The sequence below is a fragment of the Trichoplusia ni genome, unplaced genomic scaffold (assembly GCF_003590095.1).
Source record: "Trichoplusia ni isolate ovarian cell line Hi5 unplaced genomic scaffold, tn1 tig00003895, whole genome shotgun sequence".
In the NCBI taxonomy this organism is placed as follows: domain Eukaryota; kingdom Metazoa; phylum Arthropoda; class Insecta; order Lepidoptera; family Noctuidae; genus Trichoplusia; species Trichoplusia ni.
In genome coordinates this window covers 311-12,845 of record NW_020800470.1, presented here as the reverse complement: position 1 = coordinate 12,845, position 12,535 = coordinate 311, and the positions used below count along the sequence as shown (strand labels likewise).

The 12,535-nt window shown below is 34.3% G+C and overlaps 1 non-coding gene across 1 annotated transcript; it reads right to left on the bottom strand.

Annotated features, from left to right (window-relative positions):
- Positions 1–11,175: 11,175 nt before the first annotated feature.
- Trnav-uac lies at positions 11,176–11,248 on the bottom strand. The gene has a single exon. It is a non-coding gene; the product is annotated as a tRNA-Val (tRNA).
- Between the last annotated feature and the right edge of the window lie 1,287 nt (positions 11,249–12,535).

The window sequence follows — 12,535 nt, the reverse complement described above, 5'->3', positions numbered from 1 at the left end:
GGGTAGTTTTGCCCGCGACTTCGTCCGTAAATTTACTTTGAGCAGAAAGTTTTTAACCCACTGCAAAAAAAGGAGGAGGTTCTCAATTTAGAATTTACGAAACAGGACCAATCCACATAATCGACCATACAACCGACAATACAATTTTACCACGACGGTACCGAAGCGCTCGGCCGATACCCAACCAAATGCGTGTAACGAAACCATAGCGCGATCTATTTCGATCCCAACGCCATCTATCGACCATAGTGACAACTCGGATTATTTATCTATACTCCGTTCGGGCATTTTCTTTGTACTAAAAGTAGTATTATATTTTTTATATGTTATTTTATTATTTTTTTCATACCTTTTACTATTTATTTACTTTTTTCCGATGAATTAAAACAACATGAACCGAACTCGTGTAACGATCGACACCATTGCGCGTAGTACTAATAGAATTATCTATACTCCGTTAGAGGATTTTCTTTGTAGTAAAACTTTTATTATATTAATATTATTTTTTTACACCTTTTTACTGTTTATTTGCATTTTTCTGATGGATTTTCCGATGAATTAAAACAATAACATGAACCGAACACGTGTAATGACACCATTGCGCGATTAACGCCATCTATCTACGGAGCATAGGAACAGCTCGACATTTGACCAATAGATGGCACTATTATATAGTATGTCCGTAATAAATTTTATTTTTATTTTTTGTAATAAAAACTATCCTATGTCCTTTCTCAAGTTTCAAACTATGTCTGTACCAAATTTCACACAAATCGGTTCAGTAGTTTAGGCGTGAAGAAAAGACAGACAGACAGACAGAAAGACAGACAGACAGACAGAGTTACTTTCGCATTTATAATATTAGTTTGGATAAAAAAAAGATTTTAATAATAATGCATAAAAACTACATTAAATCAGTTAATACAACATTATACTAACCAGCATGCATTTGACACACGCATACATACTCTGTGGAGTCTGTGGTCAAATTGTTTCTTTTGTCTATTATAGACATAGTTGAAAAGTTTGTTTCCTGTAGTTTTATTGAATGTTTAAACTTTTAAAGTTATTTAAAGTTTAAACATTATAAAAAATGTTAGAATATTATATTTTAATAGAGTATATTAAGTCACTTACAATTTAAATTTATTATATGGTCGAATTTCGACCACTGGGCGACCACTAGTCAAAATAAATACGACTACTGTGACAAGTATTCAATGTTTCTTTCAAACGCTTATTCCAAAGTGTTTCATAACGATGGTGTGAATGCTTATTACTGCACTGCTCCCGTGCGAACCCGGGGCGGGTCGCTAGTGCGAATATAATACGAGTTTCCATAAAACTAACCAATTAATCCGTCCCTTGAAAAAATATTGACACGTATTTTTTTTAAATCACAGAAACGTACAAGTAAAGAGCGAGTCAAAATTAAACATTACTTTCGTGCTTATTTTTTAATCTTAAAAAACCTTCGTGCCTCAATCGAGTTTAAACCGGCATAGTCTTGCATTCAAATATCATCAAAATACATTCCATGTAAAAAGTTATTTTAGGCTTCATTAATGTAAAATATACTTTATTGTTTCAGGGTAAAGTTCAATTATGATTACACTACACTATTTCAAATTAAAAATAAAATGGTATTCTGAGCTTCTTCAGTCAAATAAGAAATTAATTGGTCATTTTACTATCAAAGACAAATTTTAAAGTGAGACATATTCCTTATGACTTAAGGTTTAATTTAGCATGTATGATGAAAATTTAAATTTATTTATATTTTCAGTTTTAGTTTAAGTAACGCCGGAATTAGAAAACTATATTTTAAAATTATTTTTTAATTTAGCACGCACTTATATCTTTCTCTTTTTAACACGCTTTTTTAATCTTTACACTGTCTCTTTCATTTCGGGCATGACGTCACTGGCGTGTGTTTTGTTTTCTCGGCGTCACTGGTACTATTTATTGTGGAAGATCTATCTTACCACTAAAGGATGAAATACACTTTCGATGCCTTTTTTATCTCGTTCTAATCTCATATCTATCTCTTTCATTTTTGACATGACGTCACTGACGTGTGTTTTGTTTCTGTTCAAGTCTCACAGCTTGGGATATCAAAACGTGAAATTTCAATAAAATAATGTTTTCTTGTATACCGTTCTCTGTCTGGTTGTTGTTCTATCTCTTTCATTTCGGGCATGACGTCACTGGCGTGTGTTTTGTTTGAAATCGCAAAACCTTTATCCAAGTAAGCAAAAGTCATTTACGAGGAAATGAATTTGTAGCGGTTTTTTTAGCTTTTGTGAATTTTAAGTTTGTTTGTTTGAACGCTCTGATCTCAGAAATTCTCAAAGGATGTTTTTTGAAAATCATAATGTTACTTAATTTCATTCAATATCTTAGGGAGTGATTCCCTATATGTTTGAACATAAATCTGCAGAAAAATATTAAATTAATATTAATTATTTTCAACTTTCATTTCCCAAAGTAAAAATGGACGAAGTCGCGTACATATTTAATTAGGTACTATTTTTTATGCGACCCATAAAGAAAAAGAAATAAACGAGTGTCTGTAAATTACAATTTCAAGTGTCAAAATGTATAAATTAGGGTTATATAATGAGTGAGTGAGCGGCTGACTGTAAATGCCAACAGTATCGCAATGCGAGCCGTTTCTAGTTTCATAGAAGGTCGCAGTTCTAACCTAACCTAACAGTAAACTTCAGTCGTAACTGGAGGCTCGCCCTGTCCTTTGACAGACAGACAGAGACACTTTCGCATGTATAATATTTGTGAGTATGGATTTCAGAAAAAGTTTACACGCAGACCACGTTGTGGGCAGCAGCTAGTTATAATTAATCATCTCGCATGTAATTTTGCCGATTTTGGTTTGAAGCTGGCACAATATCCAAATTGTCATTACACGGCACTGGCAAAACGTGCTGACAATATACGACACAAGAAACATATTTTGCATACAGTTTATAGAATAATATTAATTACTGATTAATGAATAAACATCACGAAACATTGACAAAATATCAAAAAGGAGGCATGTGTGGAAAACGATATATGGCCCGTGTGGGGATCGAACCCACGACCTTCGTACTGTAAGCACGACGCTCTCTCAACTGAGCTAACGGCCGTGGTGAACATATTTCAAATTACCGACTACAAGGCGGAGAAAATCAATAAAACCAGTATTCGAAACTCTTTTGAGATAATCAGTATAATAGTTTTAAAAAACACGCTTTTTATAGAAAACCGAACTAAAAAATTAATTTAAATTAAGAAAATAGTGTTAAAAAAAATTATTTTTTACTTTTTAGTTTGGCTTATTTATAATAGCTTGTTTTTTTTTTAATTTTAAACTATTGCACGACTCATGATGCGAAGCATCAGAGAGTGCTTTACGATCGATTTTTTTTTATATAAATTAACAAAAACCAAATTTTGCAAATTAAAAAATGGAATAATTTTATCAAATTAGTGTATTGTCATCGGTCCTCAATAAATCTACAAAGTTTGAACGAAATCTGGCCGTTTAAAGTGGGTCCAAATCGCGCCCAAAGAAGTCGGTTACAAACAAACATACAGGTGACGCTAATAAAAAGCGTGTAAAAACAGCTTTTCTTGTAATCACTTTTTAGCTTTAAGGCGACGTTTAGACTAATAAATTGTCATTTTTGTGCATTTAGATACGTAAATGAACGAAAACTCTGGAACAACCGCCTACATTTCGAATTCACAATATTGCCGGCGAGTGATGGGAAATCAACCTAACTGTGATAATTACAAAAGATGAAGAACTACAAAAAGTTCTGCTGGAATTCAAAAAAGTGCTTAAAAATGTGAAAAAAAAAATAAAAGAGAGCCATCAGACACGAACAGTTTGGATAACGATGACAGACGAACTAAGTAAAGCATAAAGATGAAGATGGTAATTACAATTTCGAGAGAAATGTTTGAGATTTGATTAGAAAAAGACGATTAGCAAAATTAATTGAGAAACACAAGGTTTCAAAATACATTACGGGTAAGGTTTTAATTGAAATATTTACATCTCCAAAACTAAATCCAAGACAGTGTTCACGCTTTGTTATTATGGATTGAAGATAATAACAATGAATACTCACTGTAAATGTTCGTATTCTTGCATACATTTGTCAGATTTAAATCACTTTCACGCCTTTGAAGATGCTCGTTACAATAGGTAGAAGCTTTCTCGGACCGCTATTTAAGGATTGCAGCATAATTAACGTAATTACATACACAACGTCAATATGACAATCCTGACAGTAGAAATTTATGAAAATGTGAACTTATTGATTGTCTGTGCCAGCTGAAGAGAGACTCGCTGTAACTTTGAGGTACGTTAACAAATAAGTAATTTCAGAGGGTGTTTATTTTGATTAAAATACAATGTTATTTTAGTGTTAATGCATTTTTCTTTTCATTTTTTTAATGCATTGGCAGCATGAATTTAATTTGTCCTCCTGGCAAATATAAACTTCAATGATCATTAGAATCAGGTGCAAACTGCGAAATGTTTGACTGAACACTACTCGAGGCTGAGTCTTCATCATGTACCGGACTGTGTGTATGTAGAAGAGTGGAGGTTACTTCGAGGACTTGGCTGTGGGGGTGGTGAGGAGACATTTGGGTTTGATTTCAAAATGAGAACTCGTAGATGCAATAGATTCAAAGAAGAGGATGAATCCGGCTGAGAATTAGCGGAGAGTATTATGAGTTGGTTTCGAGGACATGACTGAGTTAGAGGCACAGAATACGTGGGTTTGAGTATCCAATTTTCAGGAATTTCTGTTATTTATAGATGAATACTGTACTATACATAGAATATTTTCGCTGGAACTGTGAGTTTTGTGTCTGTACGTCTTGAGAAGTTTTGATTTGTACTTGTAACCCATTTTGCTCCCCGCACCGCTTTTTCATATAGCCCCAAGGCTAAAGCAAAACGGATTTATCCTGAAATATGCATCGCCATTGGTTTCATTATACCTCGCAGCCTCTATATCTCTTTTATTTAACGCCATCTAGTGACATGACTCTGAGTGATTGACTGGGTGAAGCGGCGAAGCGCGGCGCGCGCCCTGTGAACTATTTGACGACCAAAATCTTCACTATATAAGCAATGGCAGTTGCTTGTATCAAGACTTTTTTTTGGCTTTTCTTTATCATTTTTAATGATTATTTTGAACGAATAAAGTAATCATTGTAGAATAAGAACACTGACGCCCCCAACCTTGCTTCTTAAACAAGCGGCCTAACCAGATTTGGTGGATTTTCGGTCGCGTAGCTCCGAGAAACCAATATAATATTAATTTCTGCTACGGAACCCGTCATGGTCGAGTCTGACTCGCATTTATTATTTTAACTGCGAATAGCGCCATCTGTGACCAAGGCACGATACTACGATACACAACTCCTTGCATCGCAAACGTTAGTGTTGACGTGGCGTCTAGTCGCGCTCTACACCTCTAGCGAGTTGGTTCAGCAATGGTATAATAGATGGCGCTAAACTCAATAAAAAATATTTTAAAAATTGGCAAAAATGAAGTGGATTTACAAAATAAAGCTATCAGAGATGCTCAGGATTTTTTTTCTCGCTTATAGACCAGATAGATTCGGAGATATGATCAAAAGAAGAAATTTAAAAAAAAATGCAAAAAAATCTGAACTTCCCGCGGTTTTTAAGGTTCCGTACCTCGAAAGGCATTTAGCGGAACCCTTCTAGCATCAGTTTGTTTGCCTTTCCGCTTGTCTGTCCGTCAAGTCCTTTTTTCTCAGAAATGCGTGGAGGTATCAAGCTGATATTTATACCGGATCCTCAGGCCTACAGTCTCCTAAAGCTGTGGAATAATTAAACTTCTAAGACAACGCAATAAAAAGATACAGCTGTTTTATCGCTACAAGTTTTCGACACCTCTCCTAGGGAATCAAAATCCCGGTTTTTTTTAATATATCCAAGCAACAGGTTGTGCGGAACCCTCAGTAAAGACTCCGCCCGCACTCGACCGGTTTCTCTACTCATAAATAAATAGTTTCAGGGTTCTGAATGTCCAAACTGAACTCTGAGTTCAGTCTGCTGTCCGTCGGTCAATCTGTTTGTCAGTAGTAGTTCTGCCGCCACGTAGTCGTAGTACAGAAAAATAATCTCGATATGCACATTATCTCACTTACAGAACCCTCGTCGGAAGCGTGCCACTCGCACTTGTCTGTTATTATTTTAAACTAGCTGCTTCCCGCGATTCCGTCCGCGTTGAATTTAGTTGACAGCGCGCGGTGGTTCCCGTTTCTTACAATCAGAATCTGTACCGTTGACGTTTCGCGAAAATATTCTTCAAATGTCATGTAGTTTCGCATAGTCCTTTATTTTTCTTAAATAATACGAACTCTTTTTGTAGTTGCAGCGTGCCGTCGCTTTGATAACTGTCGTAGCACTTGAGGTTGTATTGACAGCTCTGCTGGAGGTCATGAGAACATTTCGACACGATGATGGTCGCAGAATGATTGCTCTCGCCAAGAAAAACCCCTTTTAAAGACTCCGGTTATATCAAGAGCGAAGTTATTAGACCAGAATTGAATGCTGGAGTATCAGCCAGGACGGTCAGAAGGCATATTGTGAGGCAAAACGTGTAGGAGAGAGTTGCACGTATAGGTCCGTTACTGAAGAAAGAAAATTAGCCAGACTGGAGTTTGCAAGACAGTTTGGTCATCAGAACGTTGCTCAATGGAAAAATGTGCTATTTTCTGATTAAACCAAGATAAATTTAATTTCATCAGATGGCAGACAATGCGTTCGAAGGCCTATGAATTCGACCCCGAATCCAAAACACACAAAAAAGCAGGTGAAACATGGAGGAGGCAATATGCAAAATTTGTGGCTGTTTCTCAGGACATGGAGGAGGGTCTAAAGAAAGAAATAAGGAAGACTAGACCAGTTTCAATATAAATAAATATTAGAAGAGACGATGATACCGCATGCTGAAGAAGTGTTGCCAGTGTCGTGGACGTTTCAACAAGATAACGACTCGATTCGAAACCAAGAAAAACCAATAAATTAAAAAAAAGTATTGGTATGTTAATAGAGGCAGAATGCCATTATTTCGTTAGTCTCTGATGTTCGGTCGAGAAAAATGTGACTGGGCGGGAATTTTTTAAAAAAGAAGGAAAAAACGCATTCTGTTCGGACATCTCGTCGAATGAAATGAAAAGTTGTAATTTACGAGTGTGAGTAATATAATCGTTATTCAAAGTAAGCAGTTTTAATAATTTCCTGAATTCTAACACGAATTGAGAGAGAGTTCATTACAAAAGGAAACCATAATAGTTGTTAGAATATCGATTTCTCATTTTTTTTGTTTATTTTAATATTGTAACATAACAATTTAAATATAATAAAAATTTAAATATTTCCGAGCATTTTTATTTTTGTAGTCAAAACTGAACATGTCCCTAATTAGTTGTCCACAAATGAGTCAATAATGAGAAAACAGCAGTGACGTATATATTAAAAAAGAAATGGCGAGTACCTATTGCCTTTCCTGACTACAAAATATTCGAAAACTAGTCAATGTTATTGTTGTCAATGGTAAAGGTTCACTATCTTCATTTAGGAATGATTTCTTGGCCCTCATCGAAACGCTTGAGGTTTCCTGATAAAGCGTCCCTGATTAGTGGACCACGACTGTATACACCATGTTACGGAACACCAAATAAACAAAAACGCACCTTTGCGTCGTCAGCTGTAACGGCGTTAGATAATGACATTGAGATTGCAACTTTATATCTAACGCAGTAAGATTAATATTCTTGTGCACACGTGATGTCGTATTCCAGTAAAAACAAAACACACGCCAATGACGTCACGTCGAAAATGAAAGAGAAAGACTGATAGTTAGAAAGAGAAAGACAATCAAGTGAGAAAAAAATATTCATAAATATTTTTCCGTTTCTCAATTTGATATCAAAACAAAAGACATGACAGTGACGTCACGTCGAAAATGAAAGAGATGGAGCACAAAAAGAACGGGACATAGAACTACAGCCACTAGCAACATGTGTTCAAAAATGTAGCAAATTGCCTTATAAATAAGGTTGACAATATCTTATGCTAATACAAACAAAAGACACGTCAGTGACGTCATGCTCGAAATGAAAGAGAAAAGTAGACAATTAGAAAGAGAACGGTAGTTCATCCCACCACGAGAAAAAGTGTAACTCAGAGATTAGCATTGCAGAGGTCTTAAAACAAAACACACGCCAATGACGTCATGCCCAAAATGAAAGAGAGAGATTCAAAATAAGAGTGAGAAGTAAAACTACAGGCGCTGAGGACACAATATGCTCAAAATTGTATCATATTTCTAAAGCTATAAGGTTGATTGTCATTTGGTCATTCGACAACCACAAGAAGAATAAAAAAAATAATCTAAATTATTTTTTAAATTGAACTTTATGCCTTAGGGGATCTTATAAGATTGACTCACAATAAACATTCTTTTGGCTATTAACTTTATTCCAAAACAAAACATTTTTGCGAAGCTGTTTTCGTTGAGATGGTACTTATCCTTATCTATATATTAATACGTGATGCCAAAACTTTGACCCCTTTTTACAAAAATTGCGCGCACGCAGGAGCATAAAATTTGGCACACTTATAGTTTATGTGCAGGAGATGTGCAGAACGCTAATATTTTTCAATAATAATGCTTATAAAGTACATTAAATCAATAAATAAAACATTACCCACACTACCATGCATTTCACACACACATGTCATGTTTCTTTTATATTTCATTTTGACCATAGACATAGAGTACTGACATTGACATATCAAACATATAGATATTTGCCTATACATACTCTGTGGTCAAATGGTTTCTTTTGATTTTCATTTTGTGCATAGTCATAGAGTACTCAAACAAAAGTTTTATTTGCCTTATTTAATATAAAAAAAAGATTTTAATAATAATGCATAAAAACTACATTAAATCAGTTAATACAACATTATACTAACCAGCATGCATTTGACACACGCATACATACTCTGTGGAGTCTGTGGTCAAATTGTTTCTTTTGTCTATTATAGACATAGTTGAAAAGTTTGTTTCCTGTAGTTTTATTGAATGTTTAAACTTTTAAAGTTATTTAAAGTTTAAACATTATAAAAAATGTTAGAATATTATATTTTAATAGAGTATATTAAGTCACTTACAATTTAAATTTATTATATGGTCGAATTTCGACCACTGGGCGACCACTAGTCAAAATAAATACGACTACTGTGACAAGTATTCAATGTTTCTTTCAAACGCTTATTCCAAAGTGTTTCATAACGATGGTGTGAATGCTTATTACTGCACTGCTCCCGTGCGAACCCGGGGCGGGTCGCTAGTGCGAATATAATACGAGTTTCCATAAAACTAACCAATTAATCCGTCCCTTGAAAAAATATTGACACGTATTTTTTTTAAATCACAGAAACGTACAAGTAAAGAGCGAGTCAAAATTAAACATTACTTTCGTGCTTATTTTTTAATCTTAAAAAACCTTCGTGCCTCAATCGAGTTTAAACCGGCATAGTCTTGCATTCAAATATCATCAAAATACATTCCATGTAAAAAGTTATTTTAGGCTTCATTAATGTAAAATATACTTTATTGTTTCAGGGTAAAGTTCAATTATGATTACACTACACTATTTCAAATTAAAAATAAAATGGTATTCTGAGCTTCTTCAGTCAAATAAGAAATTAATTGGTCATTTTACTATCAAAGACAAATTTTAAAGTGAGACATATTCCTTATGACTTAAGGTTTAATTTAGCATGTATGATGAAAATTTAAATTTATTTATATTTTCAGTTTTAGTTTAAGTAACGCCGGAATTAGAAAACTATATTTTAAAATTATTTTTTAATTTAGCACGCACTTATATCTTTCTCTTTTTAACACGCTTTTTTAATCTTTACACTGTCTCTTTCATTTCGGGCATGACGTCACTGGCGTGTGTTTTGTTTTCTCGGCGTCACTGGTACTATTTATTGTGGAAGATCTATCTTACCACTAAAGGATGAAATACACTTTCGATGCCTTTTTTATCTCGTTCTAATCTCATATCTATCTCTTTCATTTTTGACATGACGTCACTGACGTGTGTTTTGTTTCTGTTCAAGTCTCACAGCTTGGGATATCAAAACGTGAAATTTCAATAAAATAATGTTTTCTTGTATACCGTTCTCTGTCTGGTTGTTGTTCTATCTCTTTCATTTCGGGCATGACGTCACTGGCGTGTGTTTTGTTTGAAATCGCAAAACCTTTATCCAAGTAAGCAAAAGTCATTTACGAGGAAATGAATTTGTAGCGGTTTTTTTAGCTTTTGTGAATTTTAAGTTTGTTTGTTTGAACGCTCTGATCTCAGAAATTCTCAAAGGATGTTTTTTGAAAATCATAATGTTACTTAATTTCATTCAATATCTTAGGGAGTGATTCCCTATATGTTTGAACATAAATCTGCAGAAAAATATTAAATTAATATTAATTATTTTCAACTTTCATTTCCCAAAGTAAAAATGGACGAAGTCGCGTACATATTTAATTAGGTACTATTTTTTATGCGACCCATAAAGAAAAAGAAATAAACGAGTGTCTGTAAATTACAATTTCAAGTGTCAAAATGTATAAATTAGGGTTATATAATGAGTGAGTGAGCGGCTGACTGTAAATGCCAACAGTATCGCAATGCGAGCCGTTTCTAGTTTCATAGAAGGTCGCAGTTCTAACCTAACCTAACAGTAAACTTCAGTCGTAACTGGAGGCTCGCCCTGTCCTTTGACAGACAGACAGAGACACTTTCGCATGTATAATATTTGTGAGTATGGATTTCAGAAAAAGTTTACACGCAGACCACGTTGTGGGCAGCAGCTAGTTATAATTAATCATCTCGCATGTAATTTTGCCGATTTTGGTTTGAAGCTGGCACAATATCCAAATTGTCATTACACGGCACTGGCAAAACGTGCTGACAATATACGACACAAAGAAACATATTTTGCATACAGTTTATAGAATAATATTAATTACTGATTAATGAATAAACATCACGAAACATTGACAAAATATCAAAAAGGAGGCATGTGTGGAAAACGATATATGGCCCGTGTGGGGATCGAACCCACGACCTTCGTACTGTAAGCACGACGCTCTCTCAACTGAGCTAACGGGCCGTGGTGAACATATTTCAAATTACCGACTACAAGGCGGAGAAAATCAATAAAACCAGTATTCGAAACTCTTTTGAGATAATCAGTATAATAGTTTTAAAAAACACGCTTTTTATAGAAAACCGAACTAAAAAATTAATTTAAATTAAGAAAATAGTGTTAAAAAAAATTATTTTTTACTTTTTAGTTTGGCTTATTTATAATAGCTTGTTTTTTTTAATTTTAAACTATTGCACGACTCATGATGCGAAGCATCAGAGAGTGCTTTACGATCGATTTTTTTTTATATAAATTAACAAAAACCAAATTTTGCAAATTAAAAAATGGAATAATTTTATCAAATTAGTGTATTGTCATCGGTCCTCAATAAATCTACAAAGTTTGAACGAAATCTGGCCGTTTAAAGTGGGTCCAAATCGCGCCCAAAGAAGTCGGTTACAAACAAACATACAGGTGACGCTAATAAAAAGCGTGTAAAAACAGCTTTTCTTGTAATCACTTTTTAGCTTTAAGGCGACGTTTAGACTAATAAATTGTCATTTTTGTGCATTTAGATACGTAAATGAACGAAAACTATGGAACAACCGCCTACATTTCGAATTCACAATATTGCCGGCGAGTGATGGGAAATCAACCTAACTGTGATAATTACAAAAGATGAAGAACTACAAAAAGGGTGAGGTTCTTCGAAAAGGTCTAGTCTTCTAGTTACTAGTCTTCGAAGACCTTACGGTCTTCAAAAAGTGCTTAAAGAAAGTGAAAAAAAAATAAAAGAGAGCCATCAGACACGAACAGTTTGGATAACGATGACAGACGAACTAAGTAAAGCATAAAGATGAAGATGGTAATTACAAGTTCGAGAGAAATGTTTGAGATTGATTAGAAACAGACACAACCTCACAGGAAAAAAGTGCTTGCAAAATTAATTGAGGCACACGAGATGTCAAAATACATTACGGGTAAGGTTTTAATTGAAATATTTACATCTCCAAAACTAAATCCAAGACAGTGTTCACGCTTTGTTATTATGGATGAAGATAATAACAATGAATACTCACTGTAAATGTTAATATTCTTGCGTTCATTTGTCAGATTTAAATCACTTTCACGCCTTTGAAGATGCTCGTTACAATAGGTAGAAGCTTTCTCGGACCGCTGAGAGATCGCTGTAACTTTGAGGTACGTTAACAAAATAGGTTGTTTATTTTGATCAAAATACAATGTTATTTTATTTTTAAGGCATTTGCAGCATGAATTTAATAATTTCCCGTGGTAATATTTCTCCTGGCA